The 26154-nt window shown below is 43.1% G+C and overlaps 1 protein-coding gene across 2 annotated transcripts in view; it reads left to right on the forward strand.

The window, feature by feature from the left end:
* rcan2 (regulator of calcineurin 2) overlaps positions 1–26154 on the forward strand; it is a 116817-nt gene that overhangs the window by 13860 nt on the left and 76803 nt on the right. The gene's annotated exons all lie outside the window — the stretch shown is intronic.

Consider the following 26154-nt stretch of genomic DNA (forward strand, 5'->3'; position numbering starts at 1 on the left):
AGCAACAAATAGCAACATACTAGGCTCACCCATCCTGAGAATGCGTCATCTAATGCGCAATTGCGTTGATTCCCGCCATTTGTTCAATTTGGTACGGCGCGGCCCCTTATCTCATTATCAGCTGATTATCAGCTGTTGTCAAACACATGTGAGTCTGGAAAGACGATTATCTTCCTCAAAAGTGTGCAGCAAATTCTACTAGATGAAAAGCTGAAATTAGTATAACATCCTGGCATTTAAAGCATACTCGATTTTCCACATTTTACAAACCATAAAACTTTATATTTTCGCATACCTAAAATGCCTACTATTTAGAACGCAAGTATGGGTATTCGGACACGGGCAATGTGTCTAAAAGTGTCAGTCTCTGAAAGGCAATATGTTAGCTAGACCCTAGCCTAAAATGTCCTCTGCCCAATACATAATTACAGCCAGGGCGTTGAAAGGGAGAGAGGTCAGAAATGCAACACCAATGGAAAGTTTCCTCTTAATGGAAGAAAAAAGTTGCCTATTAATGGGATGTCTCCAACAAGGAAGTGGCGGGAGAAAACAGCTGAGTAATGGGGGAAACTCTGGGGTCGGGGTGACACCCTGACAGGTCAGTTCCTCTCTGAAGAGCCCAAGTTTCCTGACAACATTTTAAGGAATCTACATTTGAGTGAGCTTTTGGTTTCATTGCGGTTATGCAAATCCGACATTTCCGCGGTGGCGTGCACTCTACTTTATATGGGCATATCACTTTTATGTGGCCAGCTACAAGTATGGACTTTTGCACCGCATGGATAGTTTCCCTTCAACCCGGGGACAAAGTACTCTGTGTGTGTCCCCCCACCACCACCACTACCACTATGATCCCGTCTGTTGCAAGGTTGGCTAAAATTTAAGGAGATTAGCTGAAACAGTATCTGGGTAACGGGTCACTGTGTTAAGAGCGCTTTATCAGACGGTTGCTCTCTGAATAACATTTATGGGGTGGCGGGAACAGAAAAAGTGCTGATGTCTACTTTATTCAGTTAGCCAGCGAGGATGCACACAGAGCTCTAACTTTTGTTAGGAATCCTGGTGCTTACAGTAAAGAAAGATCCATGTACCGGAGACACTATCAATATGCAGTTTAAAGACTGTCTTTGGTTTGACCAAACACAACAAAGTTCCATCTGAGTTAAGCACCTCAAAGATTACAGTATACTTTATATGTCAAGTTGGCTGCATTATAATAAACTACCTGTGTGACCATCTTCAGTGACTGGGTAAGTTAGTTTCCTACTCTCTATGAGAGTTGTTGAGACCATATTTGCAAGTGCATTGTGCATGAAATCTATAAGCCCTGTTTCATCTCTGACACTGATTGAGTTGAGAGGAAATGATCTGTCCTGTCTCTTGGGGTTTAGGTCCTCCCACTCACTGCTTATGTCACTCCTCTCTCTCTCTCTCTCTCTCTCTCTCTCTCTCTCTCTCTCTCTCTCGTCTCTCTCTCTGTCTGTCTGTCTGTCTGTCTGTCTGTCTGTCTGTCTGTCTGTCTGTCTGTCTGTCTGTCCCGTCTGTCTGTCCGGTTGCCTGTTTGTGTTGTCTGCCCGCCTGTCTGTCTGTGTACGTCTGTCTATCTGCTCGCCCGTCTATCTGCCCGTCTTTCTGTCCCTCCGTCCATCCTCCTGAATACAGCAGTGATCTAAGCCGTCCTGGAGAGCAGCCCCACAGCTTAGACAGATGATTTACACCAATCAAAGCACAGAGAGACCATTAGACTGCAGATGCCTACTGGATTAACTCCACTGTTGATATTTACAGTGTCCCTGTTAGAGGACGTTGGAGCCAACACTGTCTCATCGCTGTCTTTTCTACAGCAGTGACTGTGGTTTAGTCAGAGCGAGGGGACGGCGTTGTGTTTACTTTACCATGTTAGTGAAGGCAGATTTGGGACATTGAGGAGAAATCTGTTTGTCTGGGCAGGGGAATCAAAGTTATTTCCTCATCTCTCTGATGCGGAGAAGGAAATAGCTTCTGATGGTCCTCTCTGGTCCTATAGATATGTTTCTAGATCTATAGATACCTGTAGCTTTTAATGTACATGTTCTCCTTCATGCTGGACTCCTCTGCACAGAGATGATTCAAGCATCCTTTACCTTATTCTGCTGTGTATAATAGGCTGTGAATATTGATGGCAGTTCTCAAGTTCTCAATATGTCCTGTGTGTGTGTGTGTGTGTGTGTGTGTGTGTGTGTGTGTTTGTGTCTATGTGTGTGTGTGTGTACGTGCATGTGAGATGTGCTTGTGCTGCTACCCAAGGCTGGAAATAACTCACATACTTCAGATAGCTCTCAACCGAAGTTTCAGAGAAAGAATCAGACTCCTATTGACTCTCTAGCACTCCCTCTCAATTCAATTCAGTTCAATTTAAAGGGCTTTATTGGCATGGGAAACATATGTTTACATTGCCAAAGCAAGTGAAATAGATAATAAACTAAAGTGAAATAAACAATAAAAGATGAACAGTCAACATTACACTCACAAAGTTTGAAAGGAATAGAGACATTTCAAATGTCATATTATGGCATATTATCTCTCTCTCTCTTTCGCACTCCCGCTCTCTTTCTTTCTCTCTCTCGCTCTCTCTCTCGCACTCCCGCTCTTTCTATCTCTCTCTGTCTGTCTCTCTCTCTCCTTCTCTATCCCTCTCTTTCTCTCTTTCTCTCTTCTCTCCTTAAACGGAAATGAGGAGCCTTTGCTTTGACAACAAAGCTACTTAGAATGCCCTTTAGAAGACCTTTGCAAACACATAGCGTAATTGGTTTTCAGAGCTGACAGCGTGTAATGGTTTGCTGGGCCTTTTTCACTGTTTTATCTCTCCCTACAATATGTTACGTTATGGTAATAGCATCTCGCCAGGATGAGAGTTAGAAGGGAAAGGGAACTTATTGTCTTTCCATTCAGGCTTTCTCACTGAAAAACAGTTTGTTATTTGAACTTTTTACAATTCACAAGGTATGGTGTCTATTAAATTGATTTACAACCACTTACTCAGAATGAATGAAAGTCTGTTGAGAACAGCAGATCTTCCTGGTGCTGTTTATTTTCACTGAACCGTAAATTAGGTTTACTGCCTTGTTGCCATTCTAATTTATTCCACTAGCAGCCTGTGCCTGCCCGGTGACACGGTTGAACAGTAATAGAAGTGACCTTCGTGTTGGGGCTGAAGGGACTCAGAGAGGGAAGAGGGGTGTGTGTGTGTGTGTGTGTGTGTGTGTGTGTGTGTGTGTGTGTGTGTGTGTGTGTGTATGCGTGCATGTGTGACAATAGCAGTGAGCTTGGTGGTAAGCTGAGCTGAAGGGACTCAGTGGGAAGGTGGGGAATAAGTGATGTAGACTCGCTGTACACACACACACACACACACACACACACAATAACACACTAAAGCACACACTCATGCTGAATGATGAATGTCATATTGTGCTCTCTCATACTTTTATTCACTCATATTCTACTGAACTCACACACACACACACACACACACACACTTGGCCTACACAGTACCACTATCAACCCCATAAAGCTTAAGCCTCAGGTAATGGTAGGAGAGACCGACATTTACATCCAACCTCCAGTCATGTGATTAATTACCAAACACCCTGCTCTACCCATCAGGTGAAATTCCAGGTATCTGACATTCCAGGGGGATTCTAGGTAAAGCTTGTCAAAAGGCTTTTAGTATATTACAGCTTGATTTATAGTTTATATCGTGATTAGATGTACATGTGCATACTTAATGATAATGAACCGGGTATGTTGAAAAGTATTGTCTGTCCGTCCGTCCGTCCTTCTGTCCGTCTGCGAGCTGGCCATTCATATACTCTCTCCCCACAAACCTTCAGCTTTCTTTTTCATTTTCAAACCTTCAGCTTTCTTAATAAAACCTCTGCACTTTCTCCGAAGTGGAAGAGAATGATTTGATCAGTCCGTCTGTCCGTCCGTCCTCCCTTTGAGCTTTTTGTAATGATATTGACATTTTGTGACTCCCTGGCACATTGTCTCCCCCACAGACAGACAGTCAGTCGGAACACCCTGAGTGATCACTCATTAGAACTGTCTAATTTACCTGTTCTGGGTTTATCTCTGGCTGCCAATTGACAAAGAGTATGATATGGGCCGTTATCTGAGGCAGCAAAATTTTAAGGACCTGTACTTCATTCTCCTGTCAGAGCAATACGGGTCCCATTCATTTCATGCAGCCAGACTGATATTCCCTCTGCTAAGTTTCAATCAGATTAATATCATATAAAACAGAGCTGAAATGTCATCAAGCTGATTATATTCATGTCAGTAAAAGAGCACTGTCTGTCTGTCTGGATGTGTCTGTGTGTTGGAGTTAGCATTTAGTGACTGTGGAAACGTCTTAAGAGAAATCCTACTCAAATTAGCCTTGACGGCCTGGTTTCTAATTAAATGACAAATTATTTTAATTAAAAACAGATTGCTGTAGTTGCTCCGCTATCTCAACGCCCTAGGAAGAAGTAATTATACTAAATTAAAAAGCAAAAAAGCTGAAAACAACTTGCTGTCTTCTGGAGTGAAAAGAGTATCTAGCTTGGGCTAATGTTGTTGCAATGGACGATGTGCAGCCACACACACACACACACCGACTGGTTAATTATTAGTTTCAGGAGTCCTGTTGCTGTGCCCTGCCTATAGTCAGTACACAAAAAAACTCAATAACTGCTACCTGTTGATTCAGTTCTGTGGAGCAAGAGATACCTTGCAATCCTATTTGGTACACTGTATCATAACAGCTCAATGAAAACCAGAGAGCTAGTGATTGAATCAGATCCCTGTCAGGTGATATGTGTATGCCTCTCAGCCCTCTAGAATCCTATGATGGTGATAAGAATCTATCTGTTTGGACAGACCTGTTATGGATGTCACATTATGATCTTCATTTGATCACTCTTTTGTTGCTGAGAATTTTCCTGCACAGCATGAAATTCAAACTTGTAGTATTTGAGTTTAAAAAAGGCTTCTAAAGTTTGTAATTTCCACTTTGACATTTCAGACTTGATTTGCCCTAACGGAAAATGTATCAATCCCCACAAAAATGTCCATTTAATTATAATCCACATAATAATTCACATTTTCTGTTGCTGTAGCAAACTGTCTCAAATTAAGATCCTACATCTTTACTAGGTGCTGTCTGCCATAGACGAGTTCCCTAGTACAGTAAATTATAGCTTAAGACTAATATCAGCTATGCCTATTGGCTTGCTGTTCTCTTCACAAATACACAAATGGGAGACTAAACTGGTAAATACTCCCTAATAAGATAAGAACATACTGTACTGTACTACCTTGTTACAGAATAATAGGTTATTCCATAGTCGGTTACTGTGGTATAAGGTATATATCATGCATGTGCAGGCCGGCCCATCCTCTGTGTGTGTGTGTGTGTGTGTGTGTGTGTGTATCTGATTGTAGTCATTGTTCCCTGGCAGGCTTGGTCTCCTAATGCACTGCAGTGTCAGTGAGGTGAAGGTCACGAGGTCACGCAGCGCTGCTGATTCCACAGCAAACATTTCCGGGGATCAGGATGAGTTTACAGCTGCAAAAATGGGACAGCAGCACTCACACATACTCAGAAATACTACACAGTCATAGACTGCCACAGCTAGTCATGTCTTTAGGCTTTTCATGTACCGTAGTGCTTCATGCTGTGTTATGGAATGATATTGAATCTGTAGAATGTATTCACCTGTAGGGAGTCATATTATTGTCCTGGTAGTGCTCGGAATGGAAGATCTTTCTGCAGTATTCGTAAGACAGAAGTGTTTTCTCCCCTTTCCACAGGTGGTGAGGCGTGAGGCCTCTAGAGGTGTGGAGCTGTGTGTGTGTGTGTGTGTGTGTGTGAGTTTGTGTTTGCTGGCTGTTTTCTGCCCTGCTGCTGTGGGATGGAAAGTGGGTGGAAATATCCAGTGAGTGAGCGTCCCAATGGCCTAGGGCTGGTAGCTAGGTCATAATCATCTCCACAGATTAGACTATAGGAGGCGGTTCACACTCGCAAACCCTCACCTCTGGGAGCAGTGTGTGTGTGTGTTTGTGTGTTCTCTGGGAGCTCTCCTAGGTCCTGAATAACAGCTTCCTGAGACACACACACACACACACACTGAATCTGGTGAGCTGCCATTCACAGCTCCTAACTAGATTCCATAAGTCTGAGTTTGTATGCTGAACAAGTCCACCCAGCCACTTGAGAGGGAAATAGTGTTCAGGCCCGGAGATTGATTTTCTTTTTTCTAAGGATAAGGGTATTGATTTTCTTACCTCTATATGGATATTTTTCATTGTTTGTGCAGAGCTGCCCAGCAATTCAGTAAAAGGTTGTTTTGAGTATAACTGCTGTTTGCAGACTTTTCATTAAATTAAAGCTTTTTATATTTAGATGGAGAGGGTGGAGAAGAGAGACAATGAGAGAGAAATAGAGCGATAAGGCAGGGTGGAGGGAGGGGAAGAGTAAGAGAGGGGAAGACAGGGAGAGAGAGAGATTATGGAGGAGATGTGTGTGCATGCATCTGTGGCTCAATCCCAATACACCCCCTTAACCCTCCCCCTCCATTTTGCGCGATCCCGCGAGCCCCATCGAGTCCGAGTGGTGTCCCAATTCAACTTTGGGCGAGGCATGCTAGTTGGCCCTCCAAACGAAGCAAATCAAAAACTCCCATGAAGCTCTGCGACCCAGCCCTGGAGAGTTGCTTCTAGAATAATGGCTGACAAAAATACTAGGATGGAAGCAAATGTAAGTAATTATAACTTCATAATGAATCATTCAGAACATTTACAGTTAAGAGGAATATTTTAGTTAATGTAGAGACAAATGATTATGCATATTTTGTCATAAAGTTAATTTACTAGCAAACATTAGCCAGCTAGCTATACATTTAGCTTGTTATATGGCTGTTTGACATTTGTATGAATTGTAATTCGTGTTGTTTAATGTTTTAGGGACTCCTGAGCAAACCATCAAACCATGCTGTCATCTTGTGAAACCCAGTTTATGTAAAGGATCTAGCTAAAGCATTTACTGCTAATTTAATGTAAAATCTTTAAGCTTGCCATTCATGAAAATATTATCTATCCTGAATTGCAGCTGAAGTAACGTAGATAACTATTTTCTTGCCCATTGTGTAGTCGAGGATAAAATATACCTGTATGCCTATGGATGTGTAACTATGTAGGAACATTAGAATAGTGGTTTTAATTGCTTCCACTGGTTAATCATTAATCACCAAGAAATTGCAGAAAATGACTGAGTGAAGGAAATGCGACTGTAACATGTCAAAAGGCTATTATGGAATGAAATTCCTGCTTCAGTACTACTCCACATTGAACTACAGCCAGAGGATGGGTACATTACAGGCACTTTGATGTTTTTCAGTTTGTTGCTCATATGGTAAGTACGTATTTGTTGTATGAGAAATATAAGTAATAGAAAAGCTATTACTGCCACCAGTACAGGCATTGTGAAAAACACAAGGCTCGTTGTCAATAAATTGCCTGGTATAGGCTATCCTTTGGCAGCTTCTGCTGTTTCCGAGTGATCTAGTGATGTCCCATTTGATAAGGTTATTTATCTCTCCCTACCACTAGTTGCTCCGTTTGAGGGACACTACCCCACCCAAGGACACCCGAAAACAAAGCGGAGGGCATTGGGATTGAGCCTGTGTGTGTGGCTGCTGATGCACATGGCAGAGTGTGGCTGTGTGTCATCAGTCAGACTGATGGAGGAGCCTTAGGTTGGTCTCCACGGTGAGATGCTCTGCCCTGCCTCTGGGCCTGGCCCTGGGGGCACACAGACGTTGGGCCACATCCTTGACTGACATGATGCAAAGACAGGCATACACACACATACATGGATGCACACACACAAATGCACGCACACATGCAGACATGAACGCAAGAACACACACTTCCCAGCATTCAACCCCGCAGGCCACCAGCTGGAGAGTAGGGCACACTGTGGGGGCTGTCAGTCAGGCTGGGAAGAGAGGAGGATGATATTAAGAGAGGCAGAGGGAGGGAGGGAGAGAGAGGGAGAGAGAGAGAGAGAGAGAGAGAGGGAGAGAGAGAGGGAGAGAGAGAGAGAGGGAGAGGGAGAGGGAGAGAGAGAGAGAGAGAGAGAGAGAGAGAGAGAGAGAGAGAGAGAGAGAGAGAGAGAGAGAGAGAGAGAGAGAGAGAGACCCCCTGCTAGGTTGTTGTTGTTGCAACATTGTAGGACTGTATCTCATGGAACCATGCTATTTTTTCCAGAAGTCTGTGGAATGCATTCTGAGCTAGAACACTAGGTGGCAGGCTTGTTTGAAACAGCATTAGCATGGTTCACTGGTCACCTGAGTAGCTCTTACAGTAAATAGCTGATTACATCAAACACACTTCACAACAACACAGAGACAAACACAGCTCTGATGCTGTCATCATGTAGGCTTCATCATCATGTACACTGGATTTTTGTTTTGCAAACAAAATGGTTCCTGAAGAACGTTTTAGCCGTGGGTTTTATAGAACCGTCTGATAACAATCTCCGCACATTGTAAGGAATGACAAATATCCTGTGTGGGCCAGTCCTAATGCCATGCTATTTAGTCATGTTGATAATATATGTTCTTCAGTAGAGTCTAGTGGAAACTCCCTGAGACCTCCCATATAGACAGAGGGACATGGGAAAACATAGAAGCAGGGCTACACATGGAGATACACTGGGTTTCAGAGTATGACACGGCTGGGAACTAGACTAGGGCTGGAATTCTACTGAACTCACCTTAGCTATGTTTAGGCAATGTACTATCAACACCCGGTGCTTACATAATGTAGTTGTTATGCTGACAACTGGGAGCCTCTACCTGTAAGGGGAGTCTAACTTGTAGCTAGTTGTATGGTTTTACAGTAGTACCCCAAATTATTCCGTGATTTGATTTGACCATGGGGAAAAGGGCTATTAGGGAAATTCTGCAACAGAGATTTGACTGAATTCCAGTTGTGTTTGATGTTTGATGAGTCCAGACTAACTCTAACTGGGTGAGTGCTGCGCTGTGGGTGGCTGTGTTGTTGCTCAGTGAGTGCTCAGTCAGTCATCACGATGAGGAGGAACATTGCAACATCCTGCTCCATTTTGGGGTTTATATGGTCCCACCCCCATTTTGTGTTAAAACTACTCTGGTCATGGTGTTGATCTTTTTGGAGTTAGAATTACACTAAATAGAGTAAATATCCAACTCTCAGAAAGTTGCTTACATTTAACCCCAATTGCCATTTTACACTTTTCTGTGTTGTTTTGAATTAACAATCAACTGCAGTAGAGTACATTTCTCTTTCAGTTTACTTCCTTTGAGTTATAAGGGTGTAAAGCTTTATTTAAATATTTCTTAATGTATCACATTATGGTAGTTTGCAATGTGATATCCAATCTCTGTTGGAAGCCAATTTGCAGGAAGATAGCCAGCACTTTTACATCACTCACAACTTGCATTTAAAATGCCTGTCAGAGTAAGGAAGAAAATACAGTTAATGAAGACATTTTTAGCAGACGCTCTTATCCAGAGTGACTTACAGGAGCAATTAGGGTTAAGTGCCTTGCTCAAGGGCACATCGACAGATTGTTCACCTAGTCAGCTCGGGGATTAGAACCAGCGACCTTTCGGTTACTGGCACAACGCTCTTAACCACTAAGCTACCTGCTATCTACACCATGTAACCTGGAACCACTATCTCACTAACGGTTGCTATAAATCCAACCACTTACAGATTGGATTAGTTTAGAAAAATGTATGTTTCTTATCTTTGTGTAGCATAAGATCAAAAACAATCAATGTACATGCGAAAACACAGATTTTGAAACAAACAAAATGAACAAACTCCCTGTTTCTGGTTACTGTTAATGTTGTTAAAAGTACTCCGTCCCGATCAACTCCAGTTATCAAGTCTAACTCCAGGGAGCGTATCATTCTCTTGAGGGTTAAGACAATTTAACTCAAATGTATTTAACACTGTGATTTCAACTATCCTTGATTTACTATGTGCCTGCCTGCCTGTGTGTGTTTGTGTGTGTAACCAGGATGTACTGTAGAGTGCAATGCTCTGTCTGTGACCTGCCCTCTGTGCTTTGTGGTGGAGTATAGACATTTATTAGCCCTACCATGGCCTTTAACTGGCCACTGCTGTGACTGCTGCCTGTTTAAAGTTGCCACTGAATCAGTAAGTCTCTTCAGTTGAGCTGTTTGTTTTCAGTGAGTATTTCTTTGACGCAAGCAATACCTACCGTATGTATATGTTTCCCTTAATTTCTTTACTACCGGTATATAGTGTGCTCACTCTCCCCACCTTGAAATAAGTTACTCTAGTTTGTTTATTGAAAGCTTCCCCACTTTGGTCTGTGAATACATAGAAAAGAAGAAAAGAAAGCAGTGGAATAGAGTGAGAGAGAGATAGAGAGAGACGGCCCCCTGGCTCTGGTCTCTGATTGGTGAATTGGCCCCAGACAGCCAAGGTTAATTGCATTTTAAGAATGAACCAGATTAAGAGTTATGAATGTCAGTCTCTCTGACCTCGCTGCATTGTGCCAGGCCTCCGACACATAATCTGTGTCCACACACACACATCAGAAACACACACACAGGCAGCACGTGTTGCACACACACACACACACCTCCTCAGAATGAGGACGAAAGGCATTTAGGCGGTGTCTAATTGGCTGTCTGAGGAGTGTGTAATTGTGTGGAGTGGGGCGGCAATGTCTCTGAGGTCTCATTGTACAGACACAAAGTGGACATACCCATTATTCACCCTCACATACACCCTCAGCCCCTGGTACCTGTATCACCTGACCAGGCCGAACATACTATTGAGCTGGACTACACTGCTGAGAAGCCTGGTAGGGTTAGGGTTGTGGGTTAGTGAAAGGAAGCAAAGAAAGAGCTTCTCAGAGCAAATCAACAATTCCTTTATTTTTATGGAAATCTCCCTTGCCAACATCTTACCGGAGGGTATGCATGCTCAAGTCGGTTTGGGTTTGGAACATAATTCTCTGATAAAAAGTGGCATATTGTCAGAGGACATTGAGTCCTAAGACATGTGATATTGTAGTTCCTCACACCATTCATCCATGTAGCATCACATCAGGTCCTGTATAGTGTATAGTCAGGCAGACAGGCCCTGGGGGAATGCCACAGTATGACTCATAGGTTCTCTGTAGGTTAGCCCAGGGTAAGACAAGGGTGCAGGTAACAGGCAGGCACCAGGGTATATTTAGCTACTGAACAGTGAACTGAGACCTGGAGACAGAAATAGCCTCAGAATGGAGGGATTCTGCACACTTCCTTGTAGGGAATGCATCAAAGGCTTGCATAAACATGAGGACTGCGCAAAAGTCTAGCCATTGTTTTCTTAACCTGTAAGCAGTCTATTGACAGCAATCCATGCTTGTAATGGATTCCAAATGCATTTGTGGCACAAATCCCATCCAAGTCATGGTACTGATAGGCCTATTAGCATTTTTCAGTCTGCTTTAATAAAATAAAATAAAATGTTATTGGTCACATACACATATTTAGCAGGTGTTATTGCGGGTGTAGCAAAATGCTTGTGTTCCTAGCTCCAACAGTGCAGTAGTATCTAACAATTCACAACAATACACACAAATCTAAAAGTAAAATAATGGAATTAAGAAATATATAAATATTAGGACGAGCAATGTCAGAGTGGCATTGACTAAAATACAGTAGAATCATATTAAATGAGTAAAACAGTATGTAAACATTATTAAAGTGATCAGTGATTCCATGTCTATGTACAGTGGGGAAAATAAGTATTTAGTCAGCCACCAATTGTGCAAGTTCTCCCACTTAAAAAGATGACAGAGGCCTGTAATTTTCATCATAGGTACACGTCAACTATGACAGACAAAATGAGAAAAAAATATCCAGAAAATCACATTGTAGGATTTTTTATGAATTTATTTGCAAATTATGGTGGAAAATAAGTATTTGGTCAATTATAAAAGTTTCTCAATACTTTGTTATATACCGTTTGTTGGCAATGACACAGGTCAAACATTTTCTGTAAGTCTTCACAAGGTTTTCACACACTGTTGCTGGTATTTTGGCCCATTCCTCCATGCAGATCTCCTCTAGAGCAGTGATGTTTTGGGGCTGTCGCTGGGCAACACAGACTTTCAACTCCCTCCAAAGATTTTCTATGGGGTTGAGATCTGGAGACTGGCTAGGCCACTCCAGGACCTTGAAATGCTTCTTACGAAGCCACTCCTTCGTTGCCCGGGCGGTGTGTTTGGGATCATTGTCATGCTGAAAGACCCAGCCACGTTTCATCTTCAATGCCCTTGCTGATGGAAGGAGGTTTTCACTGAAAATCTCACGATACATGGCCCCATTCATTCTTTCCTTTACACGGATCAGTCGTCCTGGTCCCTTTGCAGAAAAACAGCCCCAAAGCATGATGTTTCCACCCCCATGCTTCACAGTAGGTATGGTGTTCTTTGGATGCAACTCAGGATTCTTTGTCCTCCAAAAACGACGAGTTGAGTTTTTACCAAAAAGTTATATTTTGGTTTCATCTGACCATATGACATTCTCCCAATCCTCTTCTGGATCATCCAAATGCACTCTAGCAAACTTCAGACGGGCCTGGACATGTACTGGCTTAAGCAGGGGGACACGTCTGGCACTGCATGATTTGAGTCCCTGGCGGCGTAGTGTGTTACTGATGGTAGGCTTTGTTACTTTGGTCCCAGCTCTCTGCAGGTCATTCACTAGGTCCCCCCGTGTGGTTCTGGGATTTTTGCTCACCGTTCTTGTGATCATTTTGACCCCACGGGGTGAGATCTTGCGTGGAGCCCCAGATCGAGGGAGATTATCAGTGGTCTTGTATGTCTTCCATTTCCTAATAATTGCTCCCACAGTTGATTTCTTCAAACCAAGCTGCTTACCTATTGCAGATTCAGTCTTCCCAGCCTGGTGCAGGTCTACAATTTTGTTTCTGGTGTCCTTTGACAGCTCTTTGGTCTTGGTCATAGTGGAGTTTGGAGTGTGACTGTTTGAGGTTGTGGACAGGTGTCTTTTATACTGATAACAGGTGCCATTAATACAGGTAACGAGTGGAGGACAGAGGAGCCTCTTAAAGAATAAGTTACAGGTCTGTGAGAGCCAGAAATCTTGCTTGTTTGTAGGTGACCAAATACTTATTTTCCACCATAATTTGCAAATAAATTCATAAAAAATCCTACAATGTGATATTCTGGATTTTTTATTCTCAATTTGTCTGTCATAGTTGACGTGTACCTATGATGAAAATTACAGGCCTCTCTCATCTTTTTAAGTGGGAGAACTTGCACAATTGGTGGCTGACTAAATGCTTTTTTTCCCCACTGTACATAGGGCAGCAGCCTCTAAGGTGCAGGGTTGAGTAACCAGGTGGTAGCCGGCTAGTGATGGCTATTTTACAGTCTGATGGCCTTGAGATATATGCTTTTTTTCAGTCTCTCAGTCCCAGCTTTGATGCACCTGTACTGACCTCGCCTTCTGGATGATAGCGAGGTGAACAGGCCGTGGCTCAGGTGGTTGATGTCCTTGATGATCTTTTTGGCCCTCCTGTGACATTGGGTGCTGTAGGTGTCCTGGAGGGCAGGCAGTGTCCCCCCGGTGATGCGTTGGGCAGACCGCACCACCCTCTGCCCTGCGGTTGCGGGCGGTGCAGTTGCCGTACCAGGCGGTGATACAGCCCAACAGGATGCTCTCAATTGTGCATCTGTAAAAGTTTGTGAAGGTCTTAGGGGCCAAGCCGAATTTCTTCAGCCTCCTGTTTAAGAGGCGCTGCTGCGCCTTCTTCACCACACTGTCTGTGTGGGTGTACCATTTCAGATTGTCAGTGATGTGTACGCCGAAGAAGTTGAAGCTTTTCACCTTCTCCACTGTGGTCCCGTCGATGTGGATAGGGGCGTGCTCCCTCTGCTGTCTCCTGAAGTCCACGATCAGCTCCTTCATTTTGTTGATGTTGAGGGAGAGGTTATTTTCCTGGCACCACTCCGCCAGGACCCTCACATCCTCCCTGTAGGCTTTCTCATCATTGTTGGTAATCAGGCCTACTACTGTTGCGTCGTCTGCAAACTTGATGATTGAGTTGGAGGCGTGCGTGGCCACGCAGTCATGGGTGAACAGGGAGTACAGGAGGGGGCTGAGCACGCACCCTTGTGGGGCCCCTGTGTTGAGGATCAGCATAGTGGAGATGTTGTTTCCTACCTTCACCACCTGGGGACGGCCCGTTAGGAAGTCCAGGACCCAGTTGCACAGGGCAGGGTCCAGACCCAGGGCCTCAAGCTTAATGATGAGCTTGGAGGGTACTATGGTGTTGAATGCTGAGCTATAGTCAATGAACAGCATTCTTACATAGGGATTCCTCTTGTCCAGATGGGATAGGGCAGTGTGCAATGCGATGGCGATTGCATCGTCTGTGGATCTATTGAGGCGGTATGCAAATTGAAGTATGTCTAAGGGGGAGGTGATATGATCCTTAACTAGCCTCTCAAAGCACTTCATGATGACAGAAGTGAGTGCTACGGGGCGTTCAGTTACCTTTGCTTTCTTGGGTACAGGAACAATGGTGGACATCTTGAAGCAAGTTGGGACAGCCGACTGGGATAGGGAGAGATTGAATATGTCCATAAACACTCCAGCCAGCTGGTCTGCACATGCTCTGAGGACGCAGCTAGGGATGCCGTCTGGGCCGGCAGCCTTGCGAGGGTTAACAGGCTTAAATGTCTTACTCACGTCGGCCACAGAGAACGAGAGCCCACAGTCCTTAGCAGCGGGTCGCGTCGGTGGCACTGTGTTATCCTCAAAGCAGGCGAAGAAGGTGTTTAGCTTGTCCGTGAGCAAGACATCGGTGTCCACGACGTGGCTGGTTTTCCCTTTGTAATCCGTGATTGTCTGTAGACCCTGCCACATACGTCTCGTGTCTGAGCCGTTGAATTGCGACTCCAGTTTGTCTCTGTACTGACATTTTGCCTGTTTGATTGCCTTACGGAGGGAATAACTACACTCTACGAAGGGAATAACTACACTAATCAACAAGGTTTCACTGAGTCCAAAGTGTACAATTCATAGGTTTGCAAATTTCCAGTAACTTTCCAAAAATATCCAGGTTTTCCGGAAATCCTGGTTGGAAGATTCCAGATTTCCTGCTTAGTCCATCCTGATTCTGGAAATCTTCCAACAGGGATTTCTGGAAAATCTAGGAATTTTTAAACTCAATCGGCAACAAGTTAGCTGTGGAGTGAGCTTACTATATGTTAAAAACAGCACTGTAGACTGTTGACACCAGTCAATGTTAAGCTAACTGTCCATCTGTGTGTGTGTTTGTCCACTGCCCCCCCTCTACGGACCCTAGCTGGCCGGGACTGCGATGGGCAGTTGTATGATTTATGAGTGGGGTGGAAGGAATGTGGGAGCACCACATGGCTGAGGGGTTACATGTTTACACACACACACACACACACTAACACACATACACGTACACACCCACACATACAGACTCTCCCCGCCAGCAACAGGTGCGGTACAAGGGGGCACTGCGGGAGGTTGGCCGCCCCTCATTAGCACGGGCATCACCTTTCAGCTGTGCCACACTCTGCCCCCCTCGTACCACCAGTGGATGTGTGGTCGAGTGATGTACAGCTGGGCATATAGGAATGGACATGCCATCGCATTCACTCAATCTGAGCAATTGAAGGAGAACAGTGATGCTCTTTATTCCCCAACTGTCCAGTATTGACCTACCATATATGTGTATCTGGATAATCATTATTGCTCTCCCAATGTGTGCCCACTCTCATGACTGCTGTTAACCTATGATCAAATGCCAGGTATCTTATAGTTTCTCTTTAGCATCTTTGGAAACTGTGCTTGCTGAACTTGCTGTCCTGTTTTGCTTTGACTCCAGGGGACAGCAAATACTCCAGGGGACAATCATCATATTGCACACTAGTAGGTATGATATTTGTATACATTGTCAACAAAAGACTAACATCCATCATAAAGTCAAGACTGAAAACATACTGCATTAACCTGTCTATAGCTGAAACACCTTTGTTGCGCTAAATGGTCAACCAGAGACTAGAATGGCAGATGAACATGAGTACTAAATTGCCATCTTATAAAACCAAATTACAATTATACAGTTAGACTATTATATTTTTGACATGAATTCGCAAAGTGTACTGTATTTGGACTAAGGTCAGGGATGGGGTGGGGGGTGGGAGGGGTTGAGTAAATATTCAAAAAGTGCCATTTCAAATAAAAACATTTGTTCACAAAAAAGAAATATGGAAATAAAGTGCAATGAAATTAAGAAACCACACAGCATCAGCCAATCCACTGAAGTGTGTATTGCTAATAGTGTACAGTGAGCTCCTAAAGTATTGGGACAGTGACACGTTTTGTTGTTTTGGCTCTGTACTCCAGCACTTTGGATGATATGATACCATGACTATGAGGTTAAAGTGCAGACTGTCAGCTTTAATTAGAGGGTATTTACATCCATATCGGGTGAACCGTTTAGAAATTACATCACTTTTTGTACATAGTCCCCCCAATTTTAGGGAACCAAAAGTATTGGGACAAATTAAAGTAGTAAATCCCATATTCATAGCACGCAATGACTACATCGAGCTTGTAACTGTCATTATTTTGTGCCCAATATAAATTAATGGTAAATAATGTATTGAGTCATTTTGGAGTCACTTTTAATTGTAAATAAGAATATAATATGTTTCTAAACACTTCTACATTAATGTGGATGCTACCATGATTACGGATAATCCTGAATGAATCGTGAATGAACCCCCCCAAAAAATGCTAACCTCCCCTGTCATTGTAATGGTGAGAGGTTAGCATGACAATCTGTTTCAAGAAAAAGCCTCTGCGGTATATGTTACTGCACACTGTGAGAAACAGAGTGGACAAGTGGATGGGAAGAAGACTGATGTCATTGACACACCAGGGTGCATAGACACAAAAAAAGAATACAAGAAGAGATAGTGAAGTGCATACTGATGTCCAGGGCCGGCCCTAGCCTTTTCGGGGCCCCCCCCACCTCACGGGCAAAACATTTTAGTGGCCATCCTCTTGATGGTGGAGAGAATCTTTTGTTTTAACGTTAATTTCCTGCAATTCTACACATTTTGCCATGGGGCGGAGAGAAGCTTAGCAATTTTATAACACATTTCATGCAATGCAACTCATTTTGCCATGGGGTGGAAATACATTTTTACAGTTTTAAAGCTAATTTCCTACAATTCTACACATTTTGCCAAGACATATGCCATGTTAATGATATCTGAGTGAGTGACTAACAAAATCAAAGGACTAACTTACCAATCGAAAAATTGTTAGCTGACGGCTAATTGAGTGACTGTCAGTGACTGACATATCAGTGAGACATAAAAGAAAAACTGCTGATGCACAACTAGGGTTGACAACCATCGTCAATGGTGACGACATTATGATGTGACAGACGATGGTTTAGCCTATTTGAACTTCACTGTCGCTGCACAGTAAAGAAAGTCGGACAGCGCACAGCAGGGCAGCACATGAGTGACATTCTGAGTAATTTGCCTATTTCTATTTGCTATAGCAATAAATATGCTATATACAGAATGCCAGAGAGGAATGTAGGCTACACAGAGCGGAGAATTCCACCAAAGCAGCGCAAAATGTCCAGTCAGAAAATATTGTTTCTCTCTCTCGCTCTCAACAGATGCATGGGCCTTATAGCCTTTTCATTTATTTTCATAATGGACACTCCTTAACTATCTTGTGTCTATCAGTCTATCAGTTTTTAAAAACAGGCTATATTCCCTTCTCTCTCCATGACTTTGGGCAAGACTACGCTTTCATAATTTTATGCATGTCTTTCTCCCGATCAAACAATGAATTAATCTAACAGAGTTCCATCTCAAAAAGTTATTTGAATAGCCTAAAAATGTAAGGTAGCCAGGGGACTAATAATGACAGAGAATATTAGAGACAATATCAATAACCTATAAAAAAAATCGAATGACAAGTTTAATCAAGTTTAAGCTTATTAAGAAAATAATTATCTGTGCGGGCCGGAAAAATGCCCCATGCGAGGTTGAAAACCAAATGGCCAATAACCTATCCTCCTATTGGCCTATCATAAAAGCTTTAAGACAAGTTATGAACAGTAGCCTATTTCCCAAATATTCTAATAGCCTAAGAAGTAGTTGTCCTAAATGTGCCGCTTTCAAAATAGCAATAATTAAAGTCGGAGTCTATAGGCCTAGGCTATTCTCAATCACAGCTTTATGAGAGATAGAACAAACCATAGGCCTATTAAGGAAGTAGGATGAGGCAAATAAAGCAATTATTATCCAGAGACCCCGACTGAGTTCCACATTTTTTTTCTAATAAAGCGGTTGACCGATTATGATGCTTGTAATCGGCCCTGCTGATGTCAGTCCCTTGCCCCCACGTATTCCTACCGGTGATTAAACTAAGGATGAGGCAAACAAAGGAGGAAAGGGATGCAGTGAAGTAGATCCAGAAGAACTTTGGAAAGAAGGCTTCATTCTACACTATGATACTATTCACTTGTGCAGATCACCTTAGAGAAACATCTGTGAAGGAGCTTCTGGAGGAGAGTAAGGAGCTGTGGAGGCAGATACCACTCTCTCATTAATGACGATAAGGAGGACCACTCTCAGGTGACAGAATATGCTAGAGAAGATCCAGAACATGGTGAGGATGAATGGAGAAGAACACTGCACCAATTTGATGGACGAGGAAGCACAGAGAAAGAGAGAAGAGTTGATGAAGAAAGTTGCATTAGGTGTAGCTAGGGGTAACTGGCGCTGCAGTGGTAGTGGGAGGAGCAGCACTGGCCATAGCACTTGCCCCTACTCTTGCCAGAACTTTGGTCTGAGTAGGAGCTATGGCATCGACGGGAGCAGGTTTTATGCCAGTCATTATGTCCAATTATAAACGTTTTTAGAATGCAGAAAGCAGATGGAAAGGACACAAATGATGGAAAGGAGAAAGCGGATGGATCAGAGCTCAGACCGAATAGTCCTACTGTAAACTTTAACATAACAATCAATTCATCAATCAATCCAACAATCCTCAAGTGACATCATTGACATCAACGAGCATATCACAGGCATGCCCTGAAAATTCATAAAGAAACTATCAAAGTACATCAGGTAAACCTGAATGTGAAGTTAAACAGTTCATTTCACATTCCCAATAGTGGCTCAAAAAAAGTGACTGAAGTAACTGCTACTGTAGTTTAATATAATTTGTTTGTAGGTGTATGCAAATGCAACATTCTTATTTTCTACATTTGTGTAAACGTAAACCAATCCAGCACATTAAAGGAATAAACATTTGTTTTTTGTTTTTTTCATTAGTCCACTCTTGATACAGTCCCAAAATGTTTTGCATGTCAGCAATAAATATTTCAAGAAAATGGTCACATCATCTTTCAAATAACATTTGCAACTTGGTTATGACCATGCCCCCCCAGTTGGAACTGGATTAAAATGGGTGTCTGTCTACTATCTTAGCCATTACACCAAGAGGTTCCAATCTTTTGACATTGTTGTTGTTCTAAGGTCACAACTAAGTTTGTGTGATTGGTGTCATTGACTTAATAAAACATATCTGTTTTGTAAATGCATCCCTGTATTTGTCAGAGTGACTGTCTGATGTATAGTTAGAAAACAAGCCTATTTTATATAACAATAGCCTTAATCTCAGACACCCAGAACAAAAATATCGCTTAATTGCATCAGATGCTACATACACTGCATTCGGAAAGTATTCAGACCCCTTGACTTTTTCCACATTTTGTTACGCTATTTTCAGGTCTCTCCAGAGATGTTCAATCGGGTTCAAGTCCGTGCTCTGGTTGGGCCACTCAAGGACATTCAGAGACTTGTCCCGAAGCTACTCCTGCGTTGTCTTGGCTGTGTGCTTAGGGTCGTTGTCCTGTTGGAAGGTGAACCTTCGCCCCAGTCTGAGGTCCTGAGTGCTCTGGAGCAGGTTTTCATCAAGGATCTCGCTGTACTTTGCTCCGTTCATCTTTCCCTCGATCCGGACTAGTCTCCCAGTCCCTGCCGCTGAAAAACATCCCCACAGCATGATACTGCCACCACCATGCTTCACCTTAGGGATGGTGCCAGGTTTCCTCCAGACGTGACGCTTGGCATTCAGGCCAAAGAGTTCAATCTTGGTTTCATCAGACCAGAGAATCTTGTTTCTCATGGTCTGAGAGTCCTTTAGGTGCCTTTTGGCAAACTCCAAGCGGGCTGTCATGTGCCTTTTACTGAGGAGTGGCTTCCGTCTGGCCACTCTACCATAAAGGCCTGATTGGTGGAGTGCTGCAGAGATGGTTGTCCTTCTGGAAGGTTCTCCCACCTCCACAGATGAACTCTGGAGCTCTGTCAGAGTGACCATCGGGTTCTTGGTCACCTCCCTGACCAAGGTCCTTCTCCCCCGATTGCTCAGTTTGGCCGGGTGGCCAGCTCTAGGAAGAGTCTTGGTGGTTACAAACGTATTCCATTTAAGGATGATGGAGGCCACTGTGTTCTTGGGGACCTTCAATGCTGCAGATTTTTTTTTTCCCTTCCCCAGATCTGTGCCTCAACACTATCCTGTCTCGGAGCTCTACGGACAATTCCTTCGATCTCTTGGCTTGGTTTTTACTCTCACATGCACTGTCAACTGTGGGACCTTATATAGACAGGTGTGTGCCTTTCCAAATCCTGTCCAATCAATTGATTTTACCACAGGTGGACTCCAATCAAGTTGTAGAAACATCTCAAGGACGATCAATGGAAACAGGATGCACCTGAGCTCAAGTTCGAGTCTCATAGCAAAGGGTCTGAATACTCATGTAAATCAGCTATTTATGTTTTTGATTTTTTAAATTAGCAAACATTTCTAAAAACCAGTTTTCGCTTAAACCAGTTTTCGCTTTGTCATTATGGGGTATTGTGTGTAGATTGATGTGGGGGGGAAATATTTTAATCCATTTTAGAATAAGGCTGTAACGTAACAAAATGTGGAAAAAGTAATACTTTCCAAATGCACTGTAGTCTATCCACGAGAGATTACAATGGCCTAAACCAAGCCAAGGTAAATCCAGGGTGAGAGGTGCAGTCTGACAGGAAACATCCACTCACTGTTCTCACTGGACCTGAAAATAAGCATCATTATTCAAGTAATTTGGCTATAAGGGTATAGTGTTGATTAGCTGAATGAAGGTAGAAAGAATGATGGAGGAGCATGGAGGAACATGATTTCATAAGCCTACAACATTCGTCTCTGTATCTACTAAAAGTTCACAGAATAATGTTAGTACAATGTATTACTAGTGTAGGTACAGCATTACGAGGGTCATTCCACAAATAAGAGTACATTTTGGTTAGTGTAACTTGGTCAAAATCATATAATTAATTCAGGCTCATTTAAAAGCGCTCCACTTTTTTTGAACTTCCAAACAAGGTAAATCAAGATCCACCATTAACATCAAGCTAATATGATAACTCCACTTTGCTTGCAACATGTGGATATAGTTGTCAAGAGAGACTGTGTGATGTGTGGGTGCGCGTGTCATCTGGCCGGGCTGGCAGACTTACATTTAGCATTTCCTCCCCATCTCCTTTCTGATGGATGGGTTCTCTGCCTGTTCTACAGAGAGAGAGAAAAGAGAGAGAGAGAGAGAATCCTCACGATTCTACATTGAAAGGAAAAGTTCTGCATACAAACCTGATGTCTTGATTTGCATGTAAGTTTAAAACTCATGAAATGTGTCTTCCGCATTTAACCCCCCACACCTCTGAATCAGAGAGGTGTGGGGGGCTGCCTTAATCGACGTCCACATCATCGGCGCCCGGGGAGCAGTTGTTGTTGGAGGTTAACTGCCTTGCTCAAGGGCAGAACAGCAGATTTTTCCACCTTGCCGGCACGGGGATTCGAACCAGCGACCTTTCAGTTACTGGCCCAGCCCTCTTAACCTCCTGGCAGCAGCCTCTGCGCATTTTTTTCTAGTTTATTTTTCCACGTCGCACAAATGCTTTACGAGTCTTGATATCCCCGAGCTATTCATTTTGTGTTTATCCAAAAGCTTTCTGCCTGCTCGATAAATCAATACGTTTTGTGAAGTTGTTAAAAAAATTAATGTCAGAAGTTTTGTCCTAACTAATTTATTTGTCTACCGCTGTTCCATCTGGAAATACAGACATTCCATCTTAACTTTCCAAGTACATTACTTAATAAGTACATCACTGATTTCCCTCCTCCATCCACCTACAACCATCGAGATAAATTCACTGATACCAGAATACTTAACTGGGATCTGCTGGTATTAAAGATTCCTAAATATAACTTGACGGTGGAACTGCCTTCAGAAATATATTGGAAGCAATTTAAAAACAATAATACCTCTGAAAGCCCAGGCTCAGAGAAAGCAGATTATCTTTTAATAAAGATGTATGAATGTGGAGGCTTTGTAAATCTCTCTCTGTGTGTGTGGTGGGACCTTATAGTTTAGGTCAGTCTTTGCTGTGTCTCCCTGAGTCTGTACTGAATGTGACACAGCTCGTGGAGAGCTAGGAGCTTATTATTCGTTCATATTCCTGTTGTTCTTTCGTGCTGTCTGTGACCTGGTTGGGTTGTTCTATTCTGTTTTCACAGACATTCAATCCTTTAGAGCAGGGTTACCCAACTGGTGGCCCGCGGGGTGATTTTATTTGGCCCCCCAAATTTTCGGAGCAAAACAAATAACATTTTTACTTTTTTTATTGTTGCACATAAAAGACTGTAAAAACATCAGCAAATCAGTTCCAAGTGATTTACATTTTGGAAATCTGTTCCAAAGTATTCCCACGCATAATAGAGAGAAATACACTGAGAGTACAAAACATTATGAAGACCTGCTCTTTCCATGACATAGACTGACCAGGTGAATCCAGGTGAAACTATAATCCCTTATTGATGTCACTTGTTAAATCCACTTCAATCAGTGAAGATGTAACGTAGACGCTGGGAGTCAGGAAGCAGGTGCAGTTGGAGAGTTTAATAGAACACGAACAATAAACAATACAAAAACAGGAGTAGCGTCGGGACATGGAAACAGAGTCAATAACGCCTGATGGGAATTAACAGCAGAGTGCCTTCGTAAAGGATTCAAAGCCCTTGACTTTTTACACATTTTGTTACGTTACAGCCTTATTCTAAAATTGATTACATTATTTTTTCCCCTGATCAATCTACACACAAGACCCCATAATGACAAAGCAAAAACAGGTTTTTAGAAATGTTTGCTAATTTATAAAAAAAAAAAAAAATTTGAAATATCACATTTACATAAGTATTCAGACCCTTTACTCAGTACTTTGTTGAAGCACCTTTGGCAGCGATTACAGCTTCAAGTCTTCTTGGGTATGACGCTACAATCTTGGCACACATGTATTTGGGGAGTTTCTCCCATTCTTCTCTGCAGATCCTCTCGAGCGCTGTCAGGTTGGATGGGAGCGTTGCTGCACAGCTATTTTCAGGTCTCTACAATGTTCGATCGGGTTCAAGTCCAGGCTCTGGCTGGGCCACACAAGGACATTCAGAGACTTATCCCAAAGCCACTCCTGCATTGTCTTGGCTGTGTGCTTAGGGTCGTTGTCCTGTTGGAAGGTGAACCTTTGCCCCAGTCTGAGGTCCTGAGCGCTCTGGAGCAGGTTTTCATCAAGGATCTCTCTGTACTTTGCTCCGTCCATCTTTGCCTCGATCCTGAGTAGTCTCCCAGTCCCTGCCGCTGAAAAACATCCCCACAGCATGATGCTGCCACCACCATGCTTCACCTTAGGGATGGTGCCAGGTTTCCTCCAGAAGTGACTCTTGCCATTCAGGCCAAAGAGTTCAATCTTGGTTTTATCAGACCAGATAATCTTGTTTCTCATGGTTTGAGAGTCTTTAGGTGCCTTTTGGCAAACTCCCAAGCGGGCTGTCATGGGCCTTTTACTAAGGAGTGGCTTCTGTCTGTCCACTCTACCATAAAGGTCTGATTGGTAGAGTGCTGCAGAGATGGTTGTCCTTCTGGAATGTTCTCCCATCTCCACAGAGGAACTCTAGAGCTCTGTCAGAGTGACCATCGTGTTGTTGGTCACCTCCCTGACCAAGGCCCTTCTCCCCCGATTGCTCAGTTTGGCCGGGTGGCCAGCTCTAGGAAGAGTCTTGGTGGTTACAAACTTCTTCCATTTAAGAATGATGGAGGCCACTGTGTTCTTGGGGACCTTCAATGCTGCAGAAATGTTTTGGTACCCTTCCCCAGATCTATACCTCGACACAATCCTGTCTCGGAGCTCTACAGACAATTCCTTCAACCTCATGGCTTGGTTTTTGCTCTGACATGAACTGTCAACTGTGGGACCTTATATAGACAGGTGTGTGCCTTTCCAAATCATGTCCAATCAATTGAATTGACCACATGTGGACTCCAATCAAGTTGTCAATTTCGAGTCCCAAATACTTATGTAAATAAGGTATTTCTGTTTTTTATTTTTTATACATTTGCAAACATTTCTATAAACCTGTTTTCACTTTGTCGTTATGGGGTATTGTGTGTAGATTGCTGAGGAATTGTTGTTATTTAATCCATTTTAGAATAACAAAATGTGGAAAAGGTCAAGGGGTCTGAATACTTTCCGAAGGCACTCTATATGGGGAGTAATCAGGAAGGTGATAGAGTCCAGATGTGCGTAAGGAGGGTTGCCAGGTGTGCCACGTAAGGAGGGTTGCCAGGTGTGCATAGTGATGGTTTGAAATGTGTTATACATTTGCAAAATATTCTCTCCACCCCATGGCATAATGTGTAAAATTGCAGCAAACTTGCTTTAAACCTGGGACTTAGTGAGGCCCATAGAATACCACAGTATGAGTCATAATACCCATAAAACCTAGCTGTCAAACAGGGAAATGGTTCCAATCATTTTTTCCACCATTCATTTTTCCCATAGGGGATTTTAGGAACACTTAAAACAAGGGCTGTATTTTGTGTAAGCTTACCCTGGCGTGATGTTTTGATAACCATGTAAATCTCTCTAGAACAAGGTGACTTTGGGTTCAATGGGTGAATGTGACTGGATATTTGATCTAATGCAAATTTACAGGTTTACTTTGATATTGTTTTACATTGATTCATTTTACAGACTGACTATTCTCAACTAAAGGCAGGTCAAAATGAGAGACCTGCCACATCAGCAGACCATTCTCTCTCTAATCTTTAGTAGCACCATAGTCATGAGCAATGGTTGTCTCTGTCTCCAGTCTCAAATACATGTTCTTCTTACATAATTAGACAACCCTCTGTGTCATGGTACAGCTTCTGTCCATCATGGGCACACTCCTGTCTGTCTGTCTGTCTGTCTTTACTCTGTAATGAGATCTGAAGGAGACAATACTTTCCCATCACTTTGCTCCCTGGTGGTAGGAACAGACAGTATTGAACCCCATGCTCTCTTTCCTCAATCTCTCTCTTTCTTTCTCTCCCTCCCTCTCGCTCCCTCTCTATCTCTCCCTCTCTCTTGCTATCCCCTCTCTCTCTCTCTTTCGCTCTCATTTTCTCTCTCTCTCACTCTCTCTCTCCCTCTCTCTCTCCCTGTCTCGCTCACTCTCTCTGTCCCTCTCTCTGCAAATAAACATAAGTGATGACTTGTCTTCTGGCTGGTCTGACCAGATTAAATTCCCTGTTAGTGGAAGTAGACAAATAAACACTCTGCAGGATGATGCCACGATGCCAGATATATCTCCCTAGTAGTGCCATGCAGATTGGACTAGTGCATTGTAATCCTTTTAGCGCTCTCACTGTCACGCCAGGCCCTGCCACGCTGGGAGGCAGCACACACACACACCAATATGCATGCATGGCCACACACACGCACAAACACACACATGCATGCATGCATAGCCACACACAAGGACACACAGGGTATGCAGTTTCACTAACGTCTAATAATTTATTCATTTCCAGACTAGAGAACATGTCAGAGAAAGTTCAGCGTGTGCAAACATTCACATTATTGCCACCATGCCCCTGAGT

The sequence above is a fragment of the Coregonus clupeaformis genome, chromosome 33, assembly GCF_020615455.1.
Source record: "Coregonus clupeaformis isolate EN_2021a chromosome 33, ASM2061545v1, whole genome shotgun sequence".
NCBI classification, from domain to species: domain Eukaryota; kingdom Metazoa; phylum Chordata; class Actinopteri; order Salmoniformes; family Salmonidae; genus Coregonus; species Coregonus clupeaformis.